Source organism: Aotus nancymaae, unplaced genomic scaffold, assembly GCF_030222135.1.
Source record: "Aotus nancymaae isolate 86718 unplaced genomic scaffold, 86718_ANA_hifiasm-v0.15.2.pri h1tg000033l, whole genome shotgun sequence".
In the NCBI taxonomy this organism is placed as follows: Eukaryota; Metazoa; Chordata; class Mammalia; order Primates; family Aotidae; genus Aotus; species Aotus nancymaae.
The window spans coordinates 10,675,904-10,688,341 of NW_026988447.1; positions in this window are offsets into that span (position 1 = coordinate 10,675,904).

Genomic DNA, 12,438 nt, shown 5'->3' on the forward strand with positions numbered 1-12,438 from the left:
AAAATTACCTATATTTTCCTTATAGTCAGCTGAAGATTTTCTCTCTATGTATGTCATTTAAAAAATTATTTCTATATTTGTGTAGCTTTTATAGCCATGTGTAGACATAATCTATCCAATATTACTAAATTCTCACAATATAAATGTTAAAGCACTATCAAGCTTAATGGAGAAGAGTTGTAAAAATTCAAAGAGAATGGAGAAAATGATGGTTTAAACCCCAATAAGAAGAAGATGCTAGCTGTGAAAAATTTCCTTCAAAAATATTGGCAATTTTGCATTAATATTAAATTGTGTTTTTAATGTCAAAGAAATCTCAGTATTTTCATGAGAAATAGCAAGAAATAAATATTGCTTTATGATTTCATGGATTTACTAATATTCTGTTCATAGAATCTGACCCCCTCACACATACACAGTCATACATGCACAAACATACATAGATACTCTCTCACATGCACAGCATGCGCACCCATGCACGTACCTGTGCACCATATCAAAATGTGTACAATGCAGAGTTTAGAAAAGGGTTCAATATGAAATATAGTTTTTCTAAAAGTGCTGAAGACAGTTGATTCTTGCGCAGTCCAGTTTTGAACTGCATGGGTATACTTATACATGGATCTTTTTCAATGCATATATTGGAAAAACTTTGGAGATTTGTGACAATTTGGAAAAACTCACAGACAAAATTCACAGCCTAGAAATATTTTTAAAATTAAGAAAATTTAGATATCTCATGAATGTATAAAACATATGTAAATACTAGTCTATTATTTACTACCATAAAATATAGACATATCTATCATAAAAAGTTAAAATTCGTCAAAACTTATGCACACACACACAGATTATACACAATGTCATTCATAGTTGAGAGAAATGTAAAGTATGAAGTGGCATTATTAAGTCATAACTACATAAAATTAACTTTTGTACATACTGTATTACTGTAATAGTTTCATAGCTACCTCCTGTTGCTATTGCTGTGAGCTCAAGTGTTCTGAGTATTCACTTAAGAAGCTGCATGACACTAATCATCTCTGTGTGAGCACTTCCTCTCTCCAACAAATTGCTTATCACAGTAAAAAGTGATCTCTTGCAGTTCTTGTGTATTTTTCATCGTGTTTAGTGGAATACTGTAAAGCTTGAACAACATCATGGAACCCATACCAAGTGCCACTACTAATAGTAGGAATATTCCCAAGAAGGAGAGGAAGTCACGACATTACAAGAAAAAGTTGAATTGCTTGATATGAACTAGAGATTGAGGCCTACAGCTACTGTTGTTCACCATTTCAAGATAAATACATCTAGCATGAGGACCATTGTGAGAAAAGAAAAGAAAATTTGTGAAGATGTCACTGTAGCTATGCCAGCAGGCATGAAAATCTTGTACTTTTTTGTAATACCTTTTTATCTCATGTTGAAAATGTAGTTTTTATATCTATCAAAGCTTTTATAGACATAAATTAATAATGAAAATGTTATAGCTAATGTTTACTGTCTGCATATAGGGTTCCAGGCACTGAGCTAAATGAATTTCTCATAAATTTCTTGTATAATCCTTGCAAACCTGATCAGGCAAGTATTTTTATCATCCCTTTTCATTTCAGTTGAGGAATCTGAGACTTACACTGTAGTTTTTTTTATAAAAGCTTTTATAGACATAGAAGCTACGTTTTCAATATGATTCCAGAAAAAGTGAAAGTCATTATATGCCAACTTAAAGCAAAAGGTAAGGAAAGATCTAAAGCTGGAGAATTTAATGCCAGCAAAGGATGGTTTGATAATTTTTGACAGAGATTTGGCTTTAAAAATGTAAAGATAACATGATAAGCAGCTTTTGTCAACAAAGAGGCAACAGGTGAGTTCCCATTAAGAAATCCACTGAGGAGAAAGGATATCTGCCTAAACAGGCTTTTAATATTTTATCATGCATGATTTATTTTAAAATCAGTAAAAATTCTGTGTTGAGGGGAATCAGCATTCCTAAACCCTGTCCTGTTCAAAGGTCAACTGTGTACTTTGGAACTGTGCCTGATGCCTAATGGATACTCAGTGAGAAGTTGCTATTGACTGGTTGAATAAGTAACTGAGTAAATGAATGAAAATATTAACATAAAATAAGAATATTATGAGGGCTAAAAATTTAAATACCCAAAGTAAATAAACTAGTGCTCTAAAACATTCACATTTAATCTTTCCTTGACATACCCCCCCTAGAATCTGTTTAATCTTATGTGATTCAATCTTGTCTTGAATCAAACACACAGATCAAGTGTTTAAGACAGTCTTTGCATCTAAGATTTATCTATTTGACATTTTTCATGTTTTGATCTCCTATTCTAGCTAATATTCTTTCTTGTAAGATGTTTATACCATACTTACATCCTACAGGCATATTGTAATACTTTAAAAGCTATTTTAAACATTTTGGAACCATTTAGCTTTTCTTGTTTTCTCTCAGTGCTACAGGATGGAAAGGGAACCTTTCTACTTAGAAGCAAGTAATATTCTTTCCATATATAACAGTTAATCATTGTACTTTACCATAGGGAGTTAAATCATTAATATTATACTTCTAAGATAATTTCCTTTTCCTTTTTTACCTAAATGAGAGGTGGAATTGCTTCATTTCCCTTGAGAAATGTTTGAAAACCAGGAGGCTCTGCTAAATAGTTTTCAACTGAAACCTGCATTTCATACATTAACCTACCTTCTTAATGTACATTCATGATTGAATTGAGCTCACTGTCATGCTCACTTCTGTCTGATAGTGAATGATTTCCATAAAATTGATACTTAGCATCTGTCTATATTTTACCACTATCTCATTGTAGTAGGACTGAAAATATGTTTCTTATAGTAATTTCAGAACCCTAAGAAGATATTTCCTGTAATAATATTTGGAGGCATTGTGAAAGGTAATAAAGCATAAAGTTCATGGTTAGGGCTCTAGGGTCAGAGAGAATGTGGTTTCAATCCCAGCTATATCAGTCATCAGCCATGTTAGCTTGGGAAAGTCACTGAACTACACTGTAAGTCTCAGATTCCTCAACTAAAACGAAAAGAGATGATAAAAATGCTTGCCTGATCAGGTTTGCAAGGATTATACAGGATATTTATGAGAAATTCATTTAACTCAGCACCTGGAACCCTGTATGCATACAGTAAACATTAGCTATAAAATGTTCATTATTAATTGAATTCAAATTGCTATCTATACTAATACCTAATTTTGTATTTCTTGAGTGCACTGTCCTTAAAATAAAAGGTTCTTATGACTGATTGCTTAATTTCTTGCTCTATTCCCTATGAACTGCAGAGTATTCTCATTGAGTTCTTGTATCCTGGTGCACATAATACCCATGCCTTTTCTCTATGCTTTATTAGACATGATTCCTTCTGCCATAGATGGTGAGCAATCATGCAGGCTATCTACCCATACATGCAGCAATTTATGGATAAGAGAGTATAAGATCACAATAATCAAGTCTTCATTTTAGAATACTTTAGAGGCCTTTATCTAACCCTGGTGTGCAATCAATTGCATTTCAAGTAATCATAGGATAATTGAAGGGAGAAATGAGGCCTGACAGCCTATGAGGTATGGACATTAGCATATTTCTTGGGAAGGAAGAAAAACAGAGAGGGTAGGTGAGTCCTTGAGAACTCTTGGGAATTGTTTCAAGACTACTGAATGGGTAAAAGGAATCTGGTTTTGGGCTCAGGGAGAGGATGGAGGAATGTGAGAGGCTAGAAAACATAGGAATTTGTAGTATTACTAGGCATGCAATGGTTGGCTTTTCACTTTACATTCTCAGAAACCATTTGAAAATTCACTACTTTTAACATTAGACCTTAGTTCTAAACATAGACAGTCTCTGAAACAGGTCATTTCTTTAAGTAGGATACATGAAAGAAAATGTCAAAAATTTTGTTGTTTTTCCAAAAATAAGAAGGGATTCAAATTGAAAAGAAGCAGTTTACATTGTTCTAAATGAGAATCATGTGAATTTTGTTGTTGTGGTTGTTTTTCTGCTTTTCGGGGATTTTTTTTTTCTCTCCCTAGAGACCGAGTGTTGCTTGATCACAGCTTATTGCAGCCCTGAATTCCTGGCCTCTAGTAATCCTCACATCTCAGTCTCCTAAGTAGCTGGGACTATCGTTCCCAGGCCTTAAAACATAATAGAAGGTTGGAAAATACTGAAAAATAATGGAAATCATGCTTTGAGGTTTACTCACTAAATTATGGAAAAGTACCTTCATAATTTATGTTATTGATACAGTCAACAATTTAGCTATAGCCATTGTTAGATCTTTTAAATGTGTCTCATTACTGTAAATTATTGAGTAGCTGTGTTCAAGATAATAAGTTCTCTAAATATTCTCTGCTAAAATTACAAATTTAGGATTAAGTTTATAATTATAAACCTATAACAAAACCTATACCTAGAGTTTGAAGCTCAAATAGCAACACCTCACTAGCTTACAATGGCACAAATCTATAATTTCTTTTCTGAAATAGAGGGAGCCCATTTTGTTTTGGAATTTAGAATATTTTAAATTTTAAGAAGACAAAATAGAGGGACATATTCTGGATATTGCTTGAATCTGGGACAGCACTCCAAATTCAAGTTGTTCAATATTTCCGAAGCAAAATGCACAAATAAGCACTTAAATAAATAAACAAAGCAATCAATAAATACTATAAATATCTTCATGTTAGTTCAAGTTGTACTTTTTTAAAGCTAAGTTTAGGTCAGGTTTTATGGCCAAGTGAATTTAGAAAGGCTTTTGAGTTTCAGATTTGTTTGGATTTAGGAACTTTAGATGAGTGACTTATAAATAGCATCTTTGCATAGACCTTCCTTGTTTTTCAATCATCTTTTTTTTCAGAATCAGTGTTTCTCAATATATCAGGTCCAATGTATCTTTTCTAGTGGAAATAATTTATCACAATCTCTTTTTGCTGTTGCCATAAAGCACAGAGACAATGTAACCTAAAAACCTAAATATGACCTAAATTATGCATTTAAAAAAAAAACAATGTAATAACCTATATAAAGCACAAATAAAAGGAAATAAATGAATAAAAAATTAATATATGGAACATGTAAGTGTTGAGATTCTAGCCAATCTAAAAGATATTAAAGTGTTCCAGTAACTGCAGCTATGGTTATAATCACTGTGCCAGCTGTGAATGGAGACTGATAAGGTGTGCTTTGTCATCTGTGCCCATACCTAAAGTGCCATGATTTTCAAAATGCTCAATTCTTGGGTAAATTTCAGTTTTTAAAGGAATATATTTTTTGTGTTTCATGGTAGCTGTTTTTCTGGAAAATTCAGTATGTCGTAAAATATGGCTTTAGAAAAAAACAACAAACTTTGTATTTGTATGTAAAATGTATAATGTTCTAAGGTCAGATCATTTCAAGGTGGCCTTCTCTCTCCATGAATGAGTGGTGGGACACTGGAAATCCAGGCACTTCTGCATCATGCAGGACTGTCCTGCCGGGCACACAGCTGAACGTCTCTCCTCCACGGCCCTTCCCGCTAAATGTCAGCAGTGCTCCCTTAATCATGTTGACAACAAAAACTGCCACTATACATCGGTTGAATACCCTGAGCCTCCCAGGAGAACCACTGACCCATCTCATCCTCACAACTACCTAATAAACTCATCTTCTTACTATTGGTTTATAGAGGAGGTCATCGAGGAACAGAAAAAAAAAGAAAGGAATTATCATTATTGAATGGCAAAGCTGAGTTTTACCCAGCACAGACATTTTAACTCCTAGTCCAATTTTCTTTTCACTATATAGGCTAATACAAATCCATGATACTTATTTGTTCTTTCTCATTTTGAAATGCTTATGAGGCAACTCTGTCACCTTGTACTTTCTGCCCCCTTCCTGGAACTGCTTGATTCATAACGCCACCTACTCCAGATTTTTTGAATAGTAGAGAAACTGGTACTTGATTGTCAACTACTAGAACAAGTTATTTGCATTTGAGGATTGAGCCTATTTTTGAAGCTGCCTTGTATTCTATTTGAAGATAAATGACCTAGTGAGTGATTTGCCACCTAAAAGAAAGTTAGGCCTCCAAGACACTGGGTGATTGTATTCATTATCTATCCCTGTATACTAAATTGCTCCCTAAATTTGCACCTTAAAACAATGAATATTTATTATTTCAGAAAGCTTCTGAGGGTTGGCTTAGTTACGTAGCTCTTGCTCTTGCTCGGAGTCTCTCTTAAGGTCTCATTCAGACCATAGGCTTTGGCTGCTTCCTATGAAGGTTTGACTAGGGCTGGGGGATTCGCTTCTAAGCTCATTCACGTACTGTTGACAGGAGCTCTCAGTTCTCAGCTGACTGTTGATCACAGTTTCTTAACCTGTGTGTGTCTCCTGACGATGACATAATTGCTAGCTTCCCCAGAGAAAACAACCCTAGAAAGAGAGAAAGGACGGGGGGAGAAAAGAGAAAACCCATTCTTGCCTTTTATGATTTAGCCATCAAGTTACAAACCATAACTTCTGCCTTACTGTATTTGTTAGAATAGAGTCACTTATTCCAGCCTGTACTCAGAAGAGAGGAATTTGGTTCCACGTCTTGACAGAAGAAGTAACACAAATTGTAGACATATTTTGTTTTAACCACTAAAATGATCAATTTAGTTCTGAGAATCTTTTCGGATACTTAACTTCAGTAGAAAAAACTAGTTCCAGTCTTATACTCTACCCAGATCCCTTCAGATGCTTTCACATTTGTTTTTTTTTTTTTTGCACCCACCATCCAGCTTCTGCTTTGCTACTAAAGGCTGGCTCTTGCCAAATTTAGAGGCTTGCTCTTGGCCACTGAAGCGAATCATGTATCTAGAAAGCCAGAATACTGGGTGAAGCTCTCCATGCCCCAAACACACACACACAGACACACACACAAACACATCAACAATCTGTAGCCAATGACTGACTGCTATAAAAGTTTTTTTGTTTTTTAAAAGCCCACCTTTTTTCCCTGGGGCAGAATAGACACTAAGGTATATTTTTCTTTTCAGAACTCCCTTTGAAATCAGGCTAAACCTGGGCCTCATCCGAAATTGCACTTTTGCTTGGCCTTTCCTCCTTTTCCTTCTTGCATCTTCCTGAAGTGGTTCCTCCTGAGACGTTGTTCTTCATAAATTATTTGTACCTGAATCCTTAATTTGGGCTCTAAATATGTCATATTTTCTTTGCCTAGAGCTTTGTAAAAATTTAAAATCCTATATTTATGTTACTCTTGATATTTTATTTAAAGCTATTTTGATTGTATAACATAAAACAGAGTCAAGCTAGCTCAAGTGAAAAGGACGAGTTATAGATATATAACATATAATCATATAGCTATTTGTTTAGAGCATATTTGATATGACCTGCAATCACAGGGACTTAAAGAAGGAAACAGAGTTTCCACCTCACATGACCACTTTCATCACTGTCTTGATAAGAGGGTCTATTCCATTACTCTGATTCCTCGAATGAATCCATCAGCTTATTTATCTTAACCGTGGTCCTATGTAGGTGTCAATATGCCTTTTTCTATTTTTATAAACTCTCCATTCCATTACCAACCATCAATTCCTCATTTTTTGCTCTGTTTCCTGTTTTAATTCTCAAGACAAACAAATCCTGATGAATGAAGATTCTATGTAAAAGCCAGGTGCCGAAGAGAGTGGAGTCATTAGACGTTACCAATCAGTTTTCAGGAAGCAAATGGTGAGACAGAACGTTATATAAAAGTGGTTTGTTGGCACGTGCTTTCAGGATCAACACCTCTAGAGGAGACAAAAAAGCAGGATTTGACAGCGGGAGAGTCATGTTCTGTTACAGTGAAAGCCTCAGCCAAACCCGGAGAGCTCACCCGGAATGCCCTTCCCTTTCTGAGTTGAAAGCGGGAAGCCGAGCCTTTACCATCCTACACCACATAGTCATTCCATGACAGAGGGTGCCATCCTGGAAAGGGTGGTTCTCTTCAACTAAGGACAATCACAGGGAAAGGACTCACATGCAAGATCTCAGCCACCAAGACTCCCAGCAGCTTCAGTGTGTCTGTCATGAGGGGATGAATCTGTGTACCACAGCATCCACCAGCACAAAACAGATTTGGATTAAATACCTTTCCACAGTCCAGTCTGAGTAAGGTGGATTCATGGCCTGTAGCCCAGTCAGCAATCTGCTTGTGTGTTGCAGTCTTCGAGGGGAGCTTGTCCACAGGACTGATCCCCTGCAGACTCTGACTGAGGAGAGAAGGAAACTATGGGTAGTAAAATTAGTGATAGGTCTGATCGAGATTCAGAAAGTGGTTTAGGAAATGCAAATTATTTTGTAAAATACTTTAGAAGTCATTATATGTACACAACAGAGTTAGCCTTATCTGAAGTTCTGCAAATTTAGAAGGTAGAGGCAGTAGACATGTATGATGTGCAAAATCAGCTTTCTACACTAATCACACCATAATAGTACACTTGAGTTTAATCCACATAAGTCCATGCATGTGTTGCTGTTCTGAGATGAAAAGGATCTTTAATTTAAAATAGTCCCTTTGGCTCTTGCCCCTTTAAAACACAAAATGCGCATGTTTATTCCTTTGAACATGCAAAGCTAAATGTTTGTTTAAGGTACATTATAATTCCCTTTACCATCATTCTAAGATGGTACTTCAAGAAGTAAGTGCAGCATTCCTTCTAGTATAAAAGCCATGAACAAGCCTCATCATATAAATATTTTGCTCTATGCTACTGGCATTAATATATCATGGCTATAAAAACAACACTCAATCATAGTGCCAGAGTTTTGGCATGATCTTTAATAGGTAGCTGAGATTTAAAGGATTGTAAGCACAAAAAGATCCTCTTGAATGATTTCTGAAAAGGAACAATTTCAATGCACTTACCTTCATTCTCTTTCTTCAGGAGGAAAAGAAGAATAACAAGTACATGAAACACTTCCACATACATATCCAAGGTGGCCCATGTCTACTTTGAATGGCCAGGCCTATGTATACTCTGGGATCTTGCAGACGCACTGTGTCAGTTGCGGTGGGGAGGGGGTATGGGTTTACTTGCAAACCACAGAATCCTTTCTGGTTAGCTTAAGCGGAAAAAAGTGAATGAGAGGAAATTAGGTTGTTCACTGACTCTCTGCAAGAGCCAAAGATTTATATTCTATATTTCTCTGCTTGCTCTCCTCATGGTGATTTTTCCCTCTGCAGTTAGCCTGTAGTGAGTACTAATTTTTAAAAAGCATGTATGACTATAATATTTAATGATCAAATTTGTAACATTAGAAAGACAGTTGTATGCAAAATTCAAGGAAAAAATTATTCAAAGTATATCCCTTTGCTCACATGATTCATCATTCATTCATTTACCATATTTTTAAGATGAATAGTATACTAGTAATTGCTACTTTAAACATATTCTGTAACTTGCAAATTGTTATATGTTTTAGGGAATCTTTAATGAATGCTCCCAGCATATTGTATTTCTTGGCACATATTCTGTTTTCTACTAATACTCTTTTAATGTTTCTTTTGTTTTATAAATTAGACACAAACAAATAAAAAAGTGAAAAAATAAAAATGAAATGTTTTCTAATTAAATCATGAATAATTGCAATTTATTTCTTCCTTTTCTCCTCCTTCCCCCACCTTTCCTCTCTTCATTCTTCCCACCCTTCTTTCCTTTCTTCTTTTCTTACTAAGTCAGTCAGTCAGACATTCAATAATGATTTATTGATCACAAACTGTATATCAGACTGTGTGGACTGCTCTAGGAATCACATAAGCAAATGACTTGTCATCACCCCAGGTATAAAGGGGTTCATATTTTATTGGAGAATATATGGCTTTGTAATATAATATTTCACCACATTTATTTATTGTAGTGGGCATCTGTTATTTATTCCCCAGGTTCAATCTCCCCCTTTTTCTGTAAGAGTGCCCTGAAGTTATTTTTGGGGACATCCCTTTCCCATCTAAGTCTTAAGGTTTTGTTGAAAGTGATACCAATTACAGATCCAACGGCAGACACTGCTGGTTCTATTTCCCTGGCAACAGTAATTGGAATATGCTGGGAGAAGGTCTTGACGTGTGTGTGATGCAGTGTATGTAGTTTTCTGAGAGGCGATGGCAAGGAACACTGTGCCATCATCCCCAGGCAGAAAACTGCTAGGATAGTAGGCGATATGTACTGGTCATGCACTAGTTAAACCAGTTCCCAAAACACAGGACCTTGTCCCCACTGCTGACTCGCAAAGAGTGCTTTCTAGCTTATTTCTATTTTAGTAGTGAACAGACACTCTCTGCCTGTTTAGTTTATCTTTATTCTATGAAGAAACACTGAGCACCTGCTTATTAAAATTAATCACTTGTTCACAAAGAATAAGTATGTCTGTCAGAGTCTGCTCTGGGCTTTCAGCTGGGAAATGCTGTCAGCCCGCTGATGGTCCCACTCTGATCCCACTTTTACACTCTGTCTTTGTTTCTGTTTCTTGATTCCTTCAGCACTGCCTGTGTTGAGGTCTCTACAACTGAGCTGGTCTCAGCAGGCATATAACCAAATTGAGAATGAAGGAAAAACAGGGAGAAAGAAGGCTTAGGGATGGCCACCTGTGTTATTGCTGAAAAAAAATTGAATCAGTTCAAAGCTTTGCCTGGAGCCACTACTGACTTTTGTCCTCTCTTTTCCTCTGTCACAGTGACAAACAACATTAGAGATCATTGTTTTTCTTTCAGCAGGTTACATCAGAGAAACAAAAGTAGCAAAGGAAATAGAGAGAGGACCCGTGTACCCTTCATCTATGGTTGTGTCTTATATAATTTTAGTGTGATATCAAACCAGAAAACCAGCATTGGCACAATGTGTGTATTATGTAGATCTATGTCATTTCACTACACGTGGAAATGTATGTAACTGCTCTTAAAATCAAGATAAAGAACTATTTTATCCTCCCAAGATCACCCTCATACGATTCTCTTATTGTAACATTTATCGCCACCCCTCTACTATCCCCAATCCTGAGCAGTAATTCATGTTTCACACTTCTGTAATTCTGACATTTGGAGATTTGTAGTCTTTCTGAGCATATTTTTTGCATAGCATTTTTTGTGGTTGCTCTAAGATTTTTTGCTGTAGATATAGAACTTATCATAGTCTATTGATGCTAACATTTTGCTAGTCCGAGTAAAGGGTAGACATTTTACTTGTCTTTATTCCTTTACCATCATCCATTTATAATATAATTGTCTTAAGTATTGCTCCTACATACACTGAGGACCACATGAAACAGTTTTATAATTTTTGTTTCAACCATCAAGCATAATTTAGACAACTCAAGAGAATCAAAATCATAATATTTACTCATGTTTTGCTCCTTCTGTTGTTCTATCTTTCTTCCTGTTGTTCCAATATTTCTTTTGTTATTTTATGTCTGTTTAGATAATTTCCATCAGGCACTCTTTTAAGACACGCTTGCTGGTGATGTTTTTATTTTTAGTTTTTAATTTTCTGTCATGTAAGAATGTCTTGCTTTCTCCTTCACTTACGAAGGATATTTTCACTGGATATAGAACACTGTATGAAAGGTTTTATCTTGTTTTTTCCTTGTCAGCACTTGGAAAATGTTGTACCAGGTTCTTCTAGTTTCCATAATTTTACATGATAAATCTGCTGTCATTTGAATTGATTTTTGCCCTGTAAGTAACATGACATTTCTGACGGCTTTTAAGATTCTTTGTCTTTAGATTTCATAAATTTTGACTTTTTTTCTTTTTGCATTTATCTTGTCTGGTATTGGCTCAACTCTTTGAATCTGTAGGTTTATGTCTTTCAACAGATTTGAGAATTTTCCAGTCGTTATTTATTTAAATACATTTTTAGCCCCACCCTCTTTCTCCTCTGCCTCTGAACTCAGATGACATAAATGTTAGACTTTTTGTTATAATTTGTATGTCCTTGTTCACTTTTTAAAATCTGTGTGTTTTCAGTCTGTTTCATTTCTGTCACTCAGATTGAGTGATTTCTATTGGTAATTGAGGGTTTTTATTTTAGCTTTGATTTTTTTTAATCTTTAGATTGTAATTTGGTTCTTCCTTATATTTTTTATATCTTTGCTAAAACCCTATCTTTTTACTTCTTTCACTCATGTTCATAATTGTGGATGGTCTTTAAAATAATGATTGAGATCTTTGCAACATAATTCTAACATCTGTGTCTTTTCTGTGTTCACATCAGTTGACTATCCTTTCTTATTCAAGTTGAGATCATTCTGGTTCCTGATTCACTGAGTGATGTTTTAATTGAGATCTCATGCTTCAGCCTCAGCCTCCTGAGTAGCAGGGATTACAGATGTGCACAACCATGCCTGCCTAATATTTCATATTTATAGTAGA